Source organism: Arachis hypogaea, chromosome 19 (assembly GCF_003086295.3).
Source record: "Arachis hypogaea cultivar Tifrunner chromosome 19, arahy.Tifrunner.gnm2.J5K5, whole genome shotgun sequence".
In the NCBI taxonomy this organism is placed as follows: Eukaryota; Viridiplantae; Streptophyta; class Magnoliopsida; order Fabales; family Fabaceae; genus Arachis; species Arachis hypogaea.
Genome location: NC_092054.1, coordinates 67,966,322 through 67,984,044, shown reverse-complemented (window position 1 = coordinate 67,984,044; position 17,723 = coordinate 67,966,322). Strand labels below are relative to the sequence as shown.

The window sequence follows — 17,723 nt, the reverse complement described above, 5'->3', positions numbered from 1 at the left end:
CACAAAATTTTACTCTTAAGTCGTAGAACAGAGGTAGTGTAGTGTTACGAACCTCTAAGTAGCAAAATAAATACATAATAGAGAAGAGAGTAATATACTAGGAGCCTTGAGACAAAATGGTAAACAAAAATCGCAAAATGAAAAGCGCAACGCTCAATGGAAAGGATTACTTGTGTGCTAAGAAACCTAATAGGAACATGAAAGATAAGCAAAAGAATAAAGGAAAGCTAAGGAAACAGTATAACTAGCCCCTAACTCAGCCTGCGAAGCTAAGGCTGGCCGGAGGATATATATATACATATAAACATACATAAGTATCCCCAAAATACACCAAAATACCAAAGTAAACTCCTATCTCTCCCTCAACCTCTAAGAGGAGCAGCATACATAAGTTACTTGGAGAGTAAGCTAGATACATATATACATATATACAAACAGAAAACCAAAATACACCTAAGGACTACTTCGCTTCCCAAGATCCAGACGCCTAGCGAGGAGCCTCTCAACCTGCATCTGAAAAACAACAATACAATATGGAATGAGAACCAGAGGTTCTCAGCATAGTAAAAGTGCCACGCGTATAATAAATAAGGTCCTGAGAATGCCATAGGCAATCCTAGAACTCCGTTATTCAGTTATCCAACTTAATTACTAAACAGAAGCCATAAATAGGGGTAGGTGTTCTAAATCTACCTAACTTACTCAATTTCAGTCCTAACCTGACACCAAATCGTTTCTCCATTTCCTCCATTCCTCCATCATCCATAATGCAACAAAAACAAGCAACCAAACAGGTTCACGCACAAGTAATGAGCAGATAGTACAAATAGCAAGTATAACAGGTAGCAGGTGATATATATCAAATAGGCAAACCCAGAAAATGCATAGCAATCAAAATAAACAAATGCATATGATATATGCCTATCCTATGGCTGATGGAGCCCATCTTTCGGTTATCCAGCCAACCCGACAAGTCCGAAAACCTTAGACTATTCCCCGTTGCGCATCCCCAAGAGTTTATGCATAGAGTTTACATTCATTCATCATATAATCACTCAATGGGGGCTATTCATACCCGAGAATTTATACATGCCCGGTCACCCTTACGACGTAGGGTTAACAGAGTATCGAGATTCAACTTGGAACACGTGGTGGCGAGCCACGATTTTTACCCAGAAAAACTCGTATCTCAGATATCATTATTCATAAGCCATGGCAATTTCATTATTAATACATCATCATTTATCAAGCCTTAGCATTAAACTTCGTTAACATACTTATTTTCTTCATAAAAGCCACCATTTACAACTTTCTTCATCCTCAAGATATCTTGTTTTCCTAACTTCTTTTATTCACTATACCTAAAACCATACTTTAAGCTTTAAGGGAAGAAAATAGAGGTTTAGAAGTGGTAAATTGGTTTAAAAACAGTCAAAATCGGTTTTTGCAGCAGGCAGCATCCACGCGTATGCATAGGCCACGCGCATGCGTGGAGCGTACATCAAGTCACGCGTACGCGTGAGTCATGCGTACGCGTGAATGTGCACACACGCGTGAGCCACGCGTATGCATGGATGGGCATTTTTTGAAAAATGGGCAGAATGCCCAGAAAGCATTCTGCAACCAGTTTGCCACCCTGCAACACAGCTTTATACACCAAACTTGCAACGTCCATAACTTTCTCTACGAAATTCCATTTTTCACAAAATGAATATCAATCAAAAGCTCTTAAAACCATCTTTTATTTGCAACAAATCACAACTCAATCCGAAATTTGAGGAGAAAATTATGGACCTTCAAAGTTCACCCAAAATCACTTTTTACCAAAACACTTCCAAATCTCATTTTCACCACATTCAAAATTCCTTACCTATCAAACATGCATTTGCTAACATATCCATTTCTACCTCATCAACAACCATTTCAAGCTACTTTTAACCAATCCAATGAGCCATAATCTCAACTTGCATTTAGCATATATCACATGTACATATATGAAATATCAACCCTTCATACACAATATTCCATCAACACATTACCAATTCATTAATGCAATCATCAGCCCTCACACACACATCAATCCATCAACTCATATAACAACTTTTTAATAGCAAACGCCAACCATAACCATCAATCTATATCAACACCCACACAAGCCATCATAACCAAGTCCAAGAGCATAAAATTAATAACCTCAATACCTCATAATTTCAATATATGTTCATCAATAATTTATACTAACAACATTACAAAGCTACTCATTAAAGGCCATTAACAAATTCAACTTATCCTATGGTTTCTCTAACCTAAGTTTTCACAACACCGTAAATATTAAACGTGCGAAACTTAAATCATACCTTGGCCGATCACTTAGTTTCACCCAAGGCAGCCTCTCAACACAAATCACAGCCCCTCCAAGCTCAATCAAAATAGCCCCAAAACAAGCCTTGACCACCAACAAGCCTCCAAGTACTCTTAATTCAATTCCAATGCATATATACCCACTTAATCTACACCTAATACATATACATGTTCTAATTTCAGTTTTTTCATTATAAATACAAGATTAAGCTAGTTTTAGGGTGTCCTTACCATACCCATATGCTCAATAGCTTGAGCCCATAAGTCCCGAAAGCTAACTTGAACCTAGAACACAAAAATTGGACAAGATTTCACTATAGGTTTTCAATTTTACCAAAGAAAGAGGGATAGAGATTCTGAACCAAATATGAGACTTACCAGTGAAATTTTTCAAATAGAAAGGTAGAGCTCGACGCGCTGGACGCGTGGCCGCAAACGGTGTGGCAATCGGAGCTCAAACGAGAGAGATACGGTGGTTTGAAGGTTGGATGAGGGTTAGGGTTCTTCTCCTCTCCCCCTTTCTGTTTGCTTCGTTGGTTGCAAATGAAAGAGAAGAAGCTGCTGCTTCTTTTTAATTATGGGTCTAGTTGGACCCACGGGCTCAGTTTGGGCTCCGATCCAACTGGTTTGGCCTTTTCGGTCCGATTTTGGACCAAATTTTTGAAATTGGTATCAAAATTCTCGTTTCGACGAGCTCTATTCTATTTTGATATTAGTTTTGCATTTTTAGCTCTCCTAATCAAAATTTAATTTATTAACTAATTATTTACCGATTTTAGTGGCGTTTACAAATATAATTATATATTTATTATAGTCATTAATTATAGCTATTAAGTTAATATATTTTGTAACATCTCGTATTTTTAAAAATCTAAATATGAATAAATTGTGATTTTATCTTATTAAGTTTAAACTTCATAATTTTAGAAATTATTTTATTAGAAATAATTAATGAGATTTAGAGATAAATTCATTTTAAATCAATTAATATTCTTAAGTAATTTTATTATAAAGGAATATTTTGTATAATTTTAGTAATTTAAAAATAAAAAAGAATTGTATAGTTTAATTTAAGTGATTTCTATTATGAATAAGCTATGATTTATTATTAATTTGAACTCTTTATTTTGTAAACTAATTTATTAAGAGTAATCAAATTAGTTTTATTAATATTTGGAGTTAAGTTAATTAATATTTTTGTGTAATTTTTATAATTAATTATTTCATATGATTTGTATAAGACTCCAAATTTTTAGACATTAAATGATTAACTATATATTATATTGAGATGTCATTTTTTTTAAGAAAATTATTTTCAACAAAAATAATTAAATAGAATTTTATGATTATTGAAGTTTAATTTAATTATTATTTATTTTATTAAATTTAAATTATTTATCAAAAAATATTTTGATTAGATAAAAATTAAATTAATTTTTATTGTTATTATTATTATTATTGTTATTATTATTATTATTATTGAAGTGGAAAAAAAAAAGTAGAAACTGGCCGAAGCCTTTAACGGAATGAAGAAAGAGATTTTTAAACTTTGTTCATATGTATTATATATATATATATACAAAACGTGTATTCATTCTTAGCTGGAAGCCAATATAAAAGCAAAAGAAAGAAATTGAAATGTGGTTTTATATATATATATAAAAGAACACATACCCTCTCCCTTGCCACCACATTATCACCACTTTATTTTTTGTATTTCATTCAGCCGGACCAAAGAGGAAAAAGAGAGGGAGAGACCGTGAGTGAGAGAAGAGAGTTTTCATAAAAGCCACAAACTTTTGGCATTCGATTTCTTGAGATTCGTAACTCCAATTAAAAATCTAATCTGATAAAAGTGTTCGTATTCTTTTTCTCTACATGTTGGCGTTATTTTTGTCCAATAAAAATTGGTGATGACATAACTCCTCCTCCCTTTGAGTTCACCCAATTGGAGTTCTAGGAGGCACAGACGACTTCTGACGTTTTCTTCTTCAACAGCTCGGTCAGAAAGCTTCTCCAAAATTTTCATTGATTATGATTTCGTACGAAGGTAGGGGATTTCATGTTGAAATTAACTGTTTTAATTTATGAATGCCATGAAAATCTAGTGGATATTTGCAAATAATTTATGATTGTTTGGAATGACTGAATGATAAGTTTAAATTGCATTTGTGACTGAATGTGATGAATATATATTTGATTTCTTGATTGTTTAGGAATGCTAAGAATTCTGATTGTTGAGTTGGAAAGTCGGTTTGATTTGTTGGTATTGAATTGAAATTTGAAAATGATTTCTGATTTTGGAAATGTTTGAAAAGAGGTTGAGAATAGTTCGGTTAGGACCCGAAAAGGGTGGCAACATCCGAGTTTTAGGAGAGATGCTGTCGAAATTTTATTATGAAACTTAAGACTTTGTTTGAAATATTTAGTAAAATGTTGGACTTGAAAAATTGCATTATTTGGCTTTTAATTTATTAAAAAAATATTTACGTTTGGGTTTGATTTATTAAGAAAGACTTTATATTTTGAGTTTGATTGTCGTCCTCCATAAAGTCTCGAGACCCTACCGTGAGATTTATTTAATAAATGATGCTTTTAAAGAGGTTTAAATCTGAAATGGTTTTGAAGTTGGGTTGGAAAAATTATGGTTAAGAAAGAACTGATTTTTGTTTGAAAGAAGAACTTGTTGTAAGTAAAGTAGTTTCGAAGGTTTGGAAAGGTTATAAAGAGAGGTGTTGGTTTTAAATAAAAATGACTTGAATCCAGTTTATTAAGTAAAGGGACCTCTACCATAGAAGAGCAGAGAGTAGTGACTGAAAAGATATTGAGTGTTGTTGGGCCTTAGTGCCAAGTGTCTAGTGAGGACGGCGATACGTAACGCTCACTTGACACAATAGAGACGGCTCAGTGAGGACGGCGATACGTAACGCTCACTGGAGGCCATGGACTTTATGTGTGAATGATTGTGCGGGGATGCCCGTGTGTATGGAATGGCTTCCAGGAGAAAGTGGCACATGCTTCAGCTGGAGAATCAGCGCCTGCAAGTACTTGCAGAGGTCATGTTTCGGCATACTTCAGCTGGAGATTCAACGCCTGCAAGAAGTAGAAACTTGCAGAGGATATGCCGCTGGAATGCCTTATCTGACTTGCGAGTCGGATTGCGTCGGGTGCGGGTCGAAATCGACAAATGAGCTTATTACCTGCGATAGGACTAGACATGCATCATCATTGTTTGCACATTTGCATTTGATTGTGTTTACTTATCTTGTCTCTCTGTGATTGTGCTGTTTATCTTATTGCTAGTTGTTTGTGTATTGATCTGTTTCCTGTGCTATTAGTTTGTGTATTTAGGTGACTGAGAACTGAGGTTGTGATTGAGATCTGTCTTAAGTTCAAAAATTTAAAGAGGGTAATTAATTATATAAAGTAATAGTAAAAAGTATTTTCAAAAGGTTTGATAAAAATATAGTTTTATTGAGTAAAGTTAATTATTTGTATTTTATTTCATTACTCTTACGACATTCCTATTCCCTATTGAGAACGCGTGGTTTGTTCTCACCCCAAAATCTTCCACCCTTTCAGTGACACAGATTCGAAGACTCAATTTGAAGCTGCGGGCGATTATTAGTCTTATTTGGGTTAAGTTTATGTGTTGAGTCGCTTTCCTAGAATTCTCTCGCCTTTGTTAGTTAAGATTTTATTTTATACAGAGGGATAGGAGTTGTATCTGAGTTTCATTTGAATTCTTTTGTATGATATTTATTATTCTTAATAACTATGTGACTAGTATTGTAACACCCTAATTAGCCTAAACTTTACCTCGCATCGTAAAGCCAAGGTTAATCAGAGATTACGACAGTTCTAAGCTCATACATAATATATATAGAAGGAATAGTATAATCTAGAAGCCCGATAAAAGATATAGCTCAAAGTTTTGGATTTCAAAAGCGCAAAACATACTAACGAAGCTACTAGCTTAAGGCACAAGAAACCGATAAGATACAACAAAAGATAAGTATATAATATCATAGGAAACTAGCCACGGCTCGTAGAGTTTAAGCCGGCTAGCCATATACAAGTATACAGATCCCTATAGAAACCTGACAGTTTAAAAACAGCTTATGCAAGTTTTTTTTCTCATAATACAAGCCTCTAGGAAAAGACAAAATACAAAAGAGAGATGTATAAACAAGATAAACCAAAAAGACTCCAAAAGAATCCAAGATTCTCCGCTTCTGTCACCATCCAAAGCAACTCACCGAGGTGGGTTGCGACCTGCATTTGAAAAACACAACAGAAATATGGTATGAGAACCGGAGGTTCTCAGTATGGTCACAGTGCCCAGTGATGTAGGATATAAGACCCTGGGACGCCAAAGACAATCCTAAGCTCCATATCCATCACAAGATTCAAACTTAAGCATACTAAAACAAATAAGCATAATTAGAACAACATTAACTTAAATAAACTGGGTAATCTATCTTAGGGATTTCTACTCTAATCAAGCACCGCTGTCCCACAGCCTTCACCAACCGATCCTCCATGCGATCCCATCGCCACCGCCTTCCGAACCTCCTCAATCCCAGTAGAAAACACAGGTAATATACAATGCAAGTAAGACACAAGTAGAACCATATAAGGCAATAATTCAAATAGCAAATATGCATGTTATACAAATAGGAGAACCATTTCAAATAGTCAAAGCATGCAAACAGATAGGAAATGCATATGATGAATGCCTGCCCTACTGGCTGTGATATCACATTGTCGGTTCAACTGCCAACCTGATATATCACCATGGAGATGTTGCCCTTCGGATTCATGGTGTGGGAACCCCTGAGATATAGTGCTCGGATCACTATGCAGGGTTTTGCGCCTGTACGCTCTGATGATCCGAAGGGATGCGAGCGAGATCTATTGCCACTGGCTTCACATCTAAGCGCAAGTGGGACAAACCACATCCCTTACGCCGGCATCGCTACCTCGACAGGCGGGATCCAACCTTGGCCCCTGCCGGGCGCATAGCGTCTCATAATCTCAATGAAAAGTAGTGCAGTGGTTTTCAAAACATTTTCAATACAAGATGGATCCATCACTTCATTCAGAGCCCTCGACTCTTTTCAACCACTGTTCATTCACATTTCAGTTCTGAACTCAACAGTTCCTTAATCCTCATCTCATACATTAACCATTCACCACCTAATATTAAACCACCTTCAGTACTCCAGAAACCTAGGCCTCCGTTTTCTAAATTTTTCCAAATAATATCGTCTGAGACCCTTAAAATCCTTTCCTATTTTCAAGTTTCTAAAAATATGCCCAAAAGTCTTAAAAAGGTGTTATAGAAGCTTACAACCTTGTTGGGGAGGTAGAATAGTTGAAAACAAAGCAAAATTTGAGAAACAGGGCGTGTGCATCCGCACAGGGGTGTGCGTGTGCACGCCCAGGAAAATTTTAAAAGTGTGCGTACGCACAAGGGTGTGCGTACGTACAGGTACCAAAACTTTCAAAATCTGTTCACTCGCACAACCTGTGCCAGCGCCCCCAACAGACTGGCCTTCCCAACGTGTGCGTCCGCACAGGTTGAAATTCTTCCTTAGATATGTGCGCGCACAAGCTGTGCTAGCACTGCAAACAGAACGCATTTCCCTGCCTGTGCGTGCGCACAGGTGTGTGCATCCGCACAAATCAAAATTTTTGCAGGGTGTGCGTCCGCACAAGGGTGTGCGCCCGCACATATCAGAAATCCTGAAATTCTGCAACTTAGCAGAATTTCAGATTTTTAACACAAACTTTGAATGATCATAACTTCCTCTACAGAATCCCAATTTTTACAAAGTTTATATCGATTTAAAGGGTTTTTAAAGATCTTTAATTCTAATCAAAATTCAATCAATTTTGAAAACCGAGACATAAGTTATGATCGAACAAAGTTTCACCAAAATTCCTTTTTTTACCCAATTTCACATGTACCCAAATTTACCAAATTCACAAGCCACATCCAACTAGATCAATACCAAACTTCCATTTCTAGCACAATCTACTCTTTTAAATCACATTGCACCATTCTCAATCATCAAACACAAAATATGTGACACTAAGCTCAATTGTTTCACCAACACATTTACCAACCATCAATTTATTCCTATCAATTCTCATCATCAATTTTATTCATACTTATATCAATATCCCACCACATACAATCATTCAAATCATCAAACATCTCAACTCAATATCGTCATTTTCCAACAAAACAAAATTAATTTAGCATACAACTTCAACCAACTATCATCAACAACCATATAAATCCAACCTATCCTATAGGTCACTAGCCTAAGTGTCCATGAATATTATATACTACATAGAGGAAACCGAAATCATACCTTGACTGATTCCCTATATGCACCAAAACTCCAATTTAGCACAAACAAGCTCCCAACCACAATCCAAGCTTTTAATTCCACTCCAATAAGCACAATTAAGTTCCAATAGCTTCCAAAGCCACAACAATCAAACTATATGCATATAAATCACCTCAAATCAACCTAGGATTCCAATTAAATATAAATTCACAAGGGTTTAGTGGCTCTTACCTTTTCTGATAGATTTAATAGCAAAAATTCAAGGCCAAGCAAGGATTAGAGCAAACCTAAATATCCAAAATCACAAAAACTCACTTAATCACAAACCCTATGAACCGAAATTTTGGAGAGAAGAATAGAAAGGATTTCGTGATTACTTCTCCAGTTTCTTATATGGGTTTTGTAGAGCTCTTCACGAGGAACGCGTAGCCACAAACGGTGCGGCGATCGGAGCTCTCTATCTCAAGATATGAGCTTTGGAAGATTGAAATAAATAGTGTTCAAGGGTTTCACTTCTTCCCTTTCCCCTTTAGCTAGGTGTGTGTGTTTGTTAGTGTGTTGTGATGAGATGGGTTCATTAAATGAGCCTTTTATATCTTGGGCTTGGGTCCAACTTGGGCCCGGTCCAACCCATTAGCGTTTTTAGCCCGTTTGGCCCAACTTCAAGCCAAACCTTTAAAATTAACGCCCGGTTTTCCATTTCGAATGTTTTTCTAATGTTTTTGACAGTTTTTACTTTTTCTCGTGCGGTACCGGACAGACTTGAACCGGTTCAATCAGTTCAACTGCCGGTTAGCAATTTTTCACAATTTTTCGCAGAAAACACATTTTCTGACTCAGAAAGACCTACTGAGTCCAAAAATCGTCATTAAATCCTCAAATTCTCACTCTAACTTGTTCGGAATCTAATTTGGGCAATTAATCACTTAATTAACCGGTTGATTAGTTGCGGTTCTTACAAGTATTACTTGGAGATCTTTGATATAATTTTAATTAATAGAAACAAAACTTTTTGGCTTTTTCTTAAAAATTGAAATGCGAAATTGAACTAAAGGCTCAATATTAAATAGTAAATATAGAAAACATGTCAGTAATGCCTCACTTTTGGTACGATCATGACGTGCTGAAAGTTAGGGTGTTACATTATAGTATCAGAGCAGTTCGTCCCTGTTAGAGCCTTGAAAATGGACTGACTATGCTTCACTACATACTCTGAGTGTCTGTCATGCGATAGGACTTGTCCTAATCGCGAGTTTAAGTTTTAGATGCATGATTGTCTATTGATTAATGCTGTTAGTCAACCGTTGCATTCCTCATGGTATTAAGTCTGGCCAACTTAATACTAATGACTTATGTATATGGGAATACTAATGGGTATGTAGGGGTGTTCAAAACCGATCCGGACCGAACTAAACCGAAGAACCGAACCGAAAAAACTGAAAACCGAACTAACCAAAAACTGAAAAAACCAAAAAAATGTTGTTTTGCTGTTTTCTTGCGATTCGGTTCGGTTTTTTGTTATTACCACCAAAATCCTAACCGAACCGAACCAAACCGGTTCTACAAAAAACCCTAAAAATTAAAAACTACCTACCCACCCCCTAGACCCCCATCCCCCAAACGAGTCCTAGTGGTGTGCTACTGCTGCGTGACTCCGTCCCTCCCCAAATCCCCCATGGAAACCTAACCCCCAAATCCCAGATCGGAGCCAGCCTGAGCCACCCACGTCCTTGAGTCTCGAAGCTTTCCTCCAAATCCCACCGCCGAAGAGAGCAGATCCCCCACCGCCGGTGCACCACGAAGACGAAGACCCAGCTCAACACAGCACCTCGCCTGGCTCGCCACCACCTAGTCACCCACTGACCCAACAGCCACAGGGCAGCACAGCAGACAGCACTGACGGGCGACGATCAACACAGGACCTCCGACCTCGCCACCTCCACCCAGCAGTGTTTCTGGGTTCTGGGTTTAGGGTCACCCACGATTAAGACAGCACCTCCCAGTCTCCTACCCAGTCACCGATTCAAGTGAATATGGAGCCCGAGCCATCTATTCAGGTAATCTTTACTGATGCATTGTTGGTATTGCTGGTTATTGTTCAGTTTATTCAGTTTAGGGTTATTGTTGGTATTGCTGTTTACCATCTATTCAGTTTATTGTTGGTAATTTGGTCTTGCTAATTTATTGTTCAGTTTAGGGTTATCAGTTTATTGTTCAGGTTTTGTTCAGATTATCAGGTTTTGTTCAGTTTATTCTTGATAATTTGGTATTGCTGGTTATTGATTTATTGTTCAGTTTATTGCTCAGTTTATTGTTCAGTTTATTGCTGGTTTCTGTCCTTGACTTATTGTAGAATTTTGTTGCTGACTTGGTTATTGATTATTGTTGCTGGTTAAATTATTGTTGCTGGTTATTGATGCTGATTTGCTGATTTTGTTCCGTTTGTTGAATTGTTTGCTGACTTGGTTATTGCTTATTGTTGCTGGTTAAATTATTGTTTGCTAGTTATTGATTTATTGTTCATTTTATTAAGATCAGTTTATTGTTCAGTTTATGTTCAGTTTATTCTTGTTAATTTGGTATTGTTGGTTATTGACTCATGATAACAAAAAGGGAACTTTGAGGCATGCCTTTTGAGTAGAATTATAACAGAAATGAAGGCTTCTTAGTGTATCATAACTCATAATTCAATTGGCTCTTTTTATATAAGCATCTTCTCATCATGAAACTATTGCACAACAAAATAGTGAAGAAGAGTTTGATTTATATTCTTTGCAGTTGAAAATGAAGAGTTTAGGATTAAAAGGTATGTCTATTGAAAGAAAATAAAAATTTATGCCCCCAACTACATATTCTGTACTTGAATTGCTCCAACACAATTCTCACCTTCCTACTTTTGTTACAGGAATAGCTTTTTGGGCTGCCTTGACCACTTTCTTCTTGCTCTTTGCTTATCCATATCCTCCACTTCCATATTTGTTTCATTTTTCTTCTTCCATAATGTGAACAAATGTATACATTATTGCTTATTTTCTTTATGGTATGAACATAGATAAAATTGCAGAAATATACTCTAGGGATATAAAGTTCCAGTCACATAGTGATGTCTTGCGGTGCTTAATTAATTATCATACTTTTATCAAACGTATTTCTCATTATTTCATTGCATGATGCATATATACTACCATCACCATGGTTTCATTTCATGTAGCTATTTCCTAAGATTAATTTTATTGGCACTGATACTTTTGAATTTTGGTCATTCTGGTATATGTATATTATGATGTCACTGGAGTTATAGATATTGGACTTGTACCCACCCTCACTCTCATATAGAGCACCAATGCCAATTCAACTTTAGAGTAGAGAATAGATGCATAACTGTTTATTATTATTATTATTATTATTATTATTATTATTATTATTATTATTATTATTATTTAACTATTTTTTTTATTTCAGGTTGGTTTGCATTAAGAAGTTTAGTTGTTTTGTTGGATAAGACACCATAACTTTGCTATCTTTTAATGACAATTTATTTTTATTTTCAGTTGTATTGACTGTTGAACTATTAAACTTCTTTAATTATCGTATTTGAATTCCTTTTGTCGTTAAATTTTATTAGATCTAGACTTTGTTAGCAATTGTGTATTTGTGTTTGTCGATTTCAATGTTATGACTTTATGAAATAGTATGGTAGTATTTTTCTGAATTGATTGAAAAAACTGAACAAACCGAACCAAACCAAACCGATTTTAATTGGTTTGGTGTGGTTCGGATGGCCTTGATAAAAAAATCGAACCAAACCGAACTGCAGTTTAATTAGACGATCGGATCGGATGACTTTTTCCTCAAAAACCGAACCAAACCGCACCGCGAACACCCCTATTATCATGGACGAAATAGAAGTAATAGGTAATGCGAATTACGGGATTTGGGAACGTTAGAAGTTAAGTTTTAGGGGTTAGCTCCGTTTTAACGTATAATCCTTATTCGTGCTAATGAGGTTTGAAGTCATCTCTTCCTTGATTGCTTGCAGTGGAATCCTTTGTTTCAAATCTTCATCTTGGGATGTGTTTTGAATATCTTCTAACCATACTTTGTCATTCATACATATCCTTACTTGAGTATGCTCCTAGTTATTGCTCGATCCTTTCAGAATATTCATCCTTATTGCTGTTTACCTATCATTATTATGTGCATCCTTGTTAGAGTCTAATCTTAAAAATCTTTCCAAATCTCTGTAGCATACTACACATTCTGTGTCATATTCATAAGATATGGTTTCTTTTCCATTTGCAAAATTGAACATGTCACACCTTTTTATTCTATTCCTTCGATATTTTGAAAATGGAGTTGATATGAATCTTTTCCATCTTATATTAATTTTTGAGAACGAAATTTTTTATAAATAGAATAGGATGTAAGACCCTAGATTTTTGAAAATTAAATAATTAACTATATATTATATTGAGATGTAGTTTTTTTAAGAAAATTATTTTTAACAAAAATAATTAAATAAATATTTATGATTATTGAAGTTTAATTTAATTATTACTTATTTTATTAAATTTAAATTATTTATCAAAAAATATTTTGATTAGATAAAAATTAAATTAATTTTTATTGTTATTATTATTATTATTATTATTATTATTATTATTGAAGCTAAAAAAAAAAAGAAGTAGAAACTTACCGAAGCCTTTAACGGAATGAAAAAAGAGATTTTGAAATTTTGTTCATATGTATTATTATATATATGGCTAATTATAAGGTAAAGATGTTAATTGGAATAGAGATAAAGAGATTCTTTTAAATACAACGGTTGAACGGTAGATTGACACGTCGTGTATGTGTCATTTATATTTATGATTGCTCATATTCATGATTAGGGGTGTTCAAAACCGATTCAATTCGAACAAAACCGATCAACTGAACCAAAAAAACCAATAACTAAACAAATTGAAAACTGAAAAACCGAAAAAAAATAATTTGTGCAGTTTTTTGCAGTTCGGTTCGGTTTTCGGTTTTGGTAGAAAAAACCGAACCGAACCGGTGTTATTAAAAACCCTGCTATAAAAGCAGCCTCCCTCCTAAACCAGCCGCAGCCAATAGCCATCCGTAGCAGAAACCCTAACCCCCTCGAGCCCTCTCTCTCAACCTCTGTAGCGCCGAATCTCAGCGGAAGCTCTTCCTTCTTCTTCTCTGCCATCGACGCCGCCGGACAGCACCTTCGCAGCGGCGCGGCTCTTTTCTCTTCCTCTCTCTTCCTTGTAGCTTGTAGCGCTTCTCTTTCTGCCTCAGCCTCGACAGCTCCCACACCACCTCTCCAGCAGCCGTCACCTCCATGAACCAACAGCTGCTGTCTTCTTCGACGAACCGCAGCAGCACGCACCAGACGCAGTCAAAGCAACCACCGTTCATCGTCCGTCTCTCGTTCGTCGTTGATCTGTCCAGTCTCTCTGGTCTTTGGTTCGTCGTCGCCGCCGTCTTACCATCCTACACCTCCATCGTCCTCTGCAATGGAGCCTAAGTCTCAGGTAGTTTTTTTTGTTCCGATTCTATTTTTATTAATTCTGGTTTAGTCTTTTTATTGATTTTAATTTATTGATTCTGATTTTGCTTTTTTAATTTTGAAATTTTTGTTCTGTTTTGATTTAGGGAAATTCTTGTTTAGGGTTGATTCTGATTTTGCTTTTTTAATTTTGAAATTTTTGTTCTGTTTTGATTTAGGAAAATTCTGGTTTAGGGTTGATTCTGATTTTGCTTTTTTAATTTTGAAATTTTTGTTCTGTTTTGATTTAGGAAAATTCTGGTTTAGGGTTGATTCTTATTTTGCTTTTTTGGTTTTATTTCTTGATTTAGTTTGGAATTGGTGCACCATTTTTGCAAAATTTTTGGAATTAGTTTGGTTGTATTTCTTTACTTGCAAAATTCTGGTATAGGGTTGATTCTGATTTTGTTTTTTTTAATTTTGAAATTTTTGTTCTGTTTTGATTTAGGAAAATTCTGGTTTGGGTTGATTCTAAACGTTTTGTTTATTTAATGTTAATGCAGGAAAGAAGAAAGTGAAAGAGGAAGAACTTGTGAAATTGGTGCACCACATGAACATTTATGGAATTAGTTTGGGTGTATTTTTTATTCAGTTTGGTTCTATTTCTTGATTTAGTTTGGAATTGATGCACCATTTTTGCAAAAATTTTGGAATGAGTTTGCTTGTATTTCTTTACTTTCTTGATTCAGTTCAGGCTGATTATTGTTCCATCTGTTTCCCATGTTTTTGCAACTTGCTAATGATTTTAATTTGTTGTGCTTCTGCTAATTTGTTAGTGATTTATGAGTCAAGTTGATCATTGTTCCATTGTTCCATTGTTGATTTTGCGAAATTGTTAATTATTTTAGTACCCTAGATATGATTTGATGATTAGAATAGGATAGGTTTTCAAAACAATGTAAAAACCGAACAAATCAAATCGAACCAAACCGAATTTAATTGGTTTGGTTTGGTTCGGATGGTCTTAATGAAAAAATCGAACCAAATCGAACCGCATAATTAATATAACATTGGATCGGATGATTTTTTCTTAAAAAATCGAATCAAACCGCACCGCGAACACCCCTATTCATGATTGCTGTCGGTGAATAGTAGAAGTGTCATAGCTATTGAGCCGTGTAGCGCCTGAGCTCCGAAAATCCGTGACGGGAATGGTTTTTTTTATTAATTTTTGGCCAGTGTTACGGGAATGCTATTGGATACATTTTTATCGTGTTTTGGGCCTTTTGTATTTGAGTTTGAAGAAGTTCGGCCTCATTTTTTTTCGTTTGTGATAATAGTTGTTTGTTGAGAAAGGAATAAAATAAAAGTGGGCCCATTCAGGGCAAAAGATGTTAGGAGGGTAAAATTCTAAGGAGTAATACTATACAGAGTTTTTTAACCAAACAAAAAAACAATTATAGTGAAAAGTGATGATTTTTTGAAAAATAAAGATTATGTTTTTATGTAAAAAGAAATCCAATTTAAAAAAAAATGCAATGCATATATATTTTTTTAATTTAGTTAAAATATTTATTGTTCACCTAATTCTATTCTTTATAAAAAGAAAATCATTAAGATATTGGGAATTGCATTTCTAAAAAAATTCATTGGAATAAAAAGAAATAAAAAAGTTTTAAATGAGATAAATTGAACCAATAATTAGCACAGGTAAACAATGTTATTATCATTATTTGTCTAATTAATCCACTATAAAAATAGAAAAAGCTTTTAATTTTCTAAAACCTTAAAAAATATAAATGGAGTGACATTTGAATTATATGACCTAAGATTCAAAGATGATTTTTTAAATAAATATCAGTTGGTAAGACGTTACATTCTTATAAATTTTAGTTATAAATTTAAAAAGAAAATAACAATTATTTTGGTATCCATGTGGGTAATAATAATTCTATTGCTCTATCAACATAGATTTAGCATAAATATAAAAATTTGTATTTTTAAGATATAATACATATTTTTATTATATTAACAAAAAATATAATAATGAAAGCTTAAATGATGAAAGCTTAAAGTTATATCATTTATTTTTTAACAAGGACCTTTATTCATAGGACTTTTTGTTTCTTTAACTAAATATTTCTTTTTTTTAATATTTGTAATATGTTTGACTCGTCTTATTATTTATTTATTTTAAGTATCATACTTTTTAACAGGCTTTAGATTAGGTCAATTTTTTTAACAGACCATAATTAATACTCAATAAATAGTTATAAGATTGTTGATCTAGCATGTTTTGGGTGATATTTTTTTAATAAGAATACGGGTACATTTTTTAAATAAGAATACGGGTATATTTATTTTTAAAATGTAAAGAAATTGATAAATATAGAAATGTAAATATAAATTCTATTAATCTATTTATTTAAGAAATTGTCGTAATAAAATATTTATAAAATTATATTATTTTAAATATGTTATATGTATATAAAAAATCAATAACAAATTACTTAATAAAACAAATTTTCTTTAATATTATTCATTTACAACTTTCCTAGAAAGCTTACATTTGGTTTCTGTTTAGTTTTATGTAATTTTTAGAGTCTCCCACAAATTCAAAATATATAAATAAACTATAGAACTCTGACATGATTTACATATAAAGTGAAACACAACATAAATTGTGCTAGAGTTTCATAGTTTGTGTGAATATTCCAATTTTATTAGAGTCTGCAGCGAATTACATATAGTTAAAACATATAGTTAAAACAGAATTGAAGTATAAGCTTTTTAAAAAAAAAGTTACAAATGGATAAAATTAGATATATTAGTCTCTACAATATTAAATTAGCTTTTGTTCTTTTAGAATATTAGATATATTAGTCTATAATAAAATGTCTTTTAACTGTTTAACTCTATTTGAGAAAAGAAAAAATTGTCTTTTTATATTATTTAAAACTAATTTATTTAATAAAATGTCATGAATTAATATTTTAACTGTTTAATTCTATTGATTATTATTACTATTTGAAATTTGAAACACAATTAAATGTGACCATAAAAAAATAAAAAAAATGAAAACACCGAAAAAAATAAATTTTGAAGATCAAAGAGTAATAAATTTTGAAGCTCAAAGACTAATAATTTTGAAATTTGAAACACAATTTGAGCGTCTACTAATATCATTAAGATACAAAGATAAAATTTAAAAAGAAGAAGTAATAGATAAAGAATTTAAATTTAAAAAATAGTAAGACTATTATTTGGATAGGCTCTTGTCGGTCAGATGTTAATAAATTGAATGAATATTAGTTATAGACTTCAAAAAAGAAAAATTCGATTCGGACAAAAATAGATCTTTAGGATTATCTTCTTTTTCTTTTAGTTGCGTGTTATGAACACATGGTAATCTTTCATGAAGTCGTTCGAGTTTCTCGTGAGGAGGTGTGTGTGGAATGGTACCTACAAGAGACTCAGATGTTTACATAAGAAAGGATTTTAGGCAG

General features: G+C 33.8%; 2 long non-coding RNA genes across 2 annotated transcripts; one reads left to right on the top strand and one right to left on the bottom strand.

The window, feature by feature from the left end:
• Positions 1-217: 217 nt before the first annotated feature.
• Positions 218-2,902, bottom strand: LOC112777058 (uncharacterized). Its single transcript, XR_003190286.2, has 4 exons — positions 2,740-2,902; positions 2,593-2,646; positions 2,358-2,516; positions 218-513 (listed from the first exon to the last, which is right to left on the bottom strand). It is a non-coding gene; the product is annotated as an uncharacterized lncRNA (long non-coding RNA).
• Positions 2,903-13,816: 10,914 nt separating this feature from the next.
• LOC112776292 (uncharacterized) lies at positions 13,817-15,084 on the top strand. Its single transcript, XR_003189908.2, has 2 exons — positions 13,817-14,263; positions 14,781-15,084. It is a non-coding gene; the product is annotated as an uncharacterized lncRNA (long non-coding RNA).
• Positions 15,085-17,723: the final 2,639 nt, after the last annotated feature.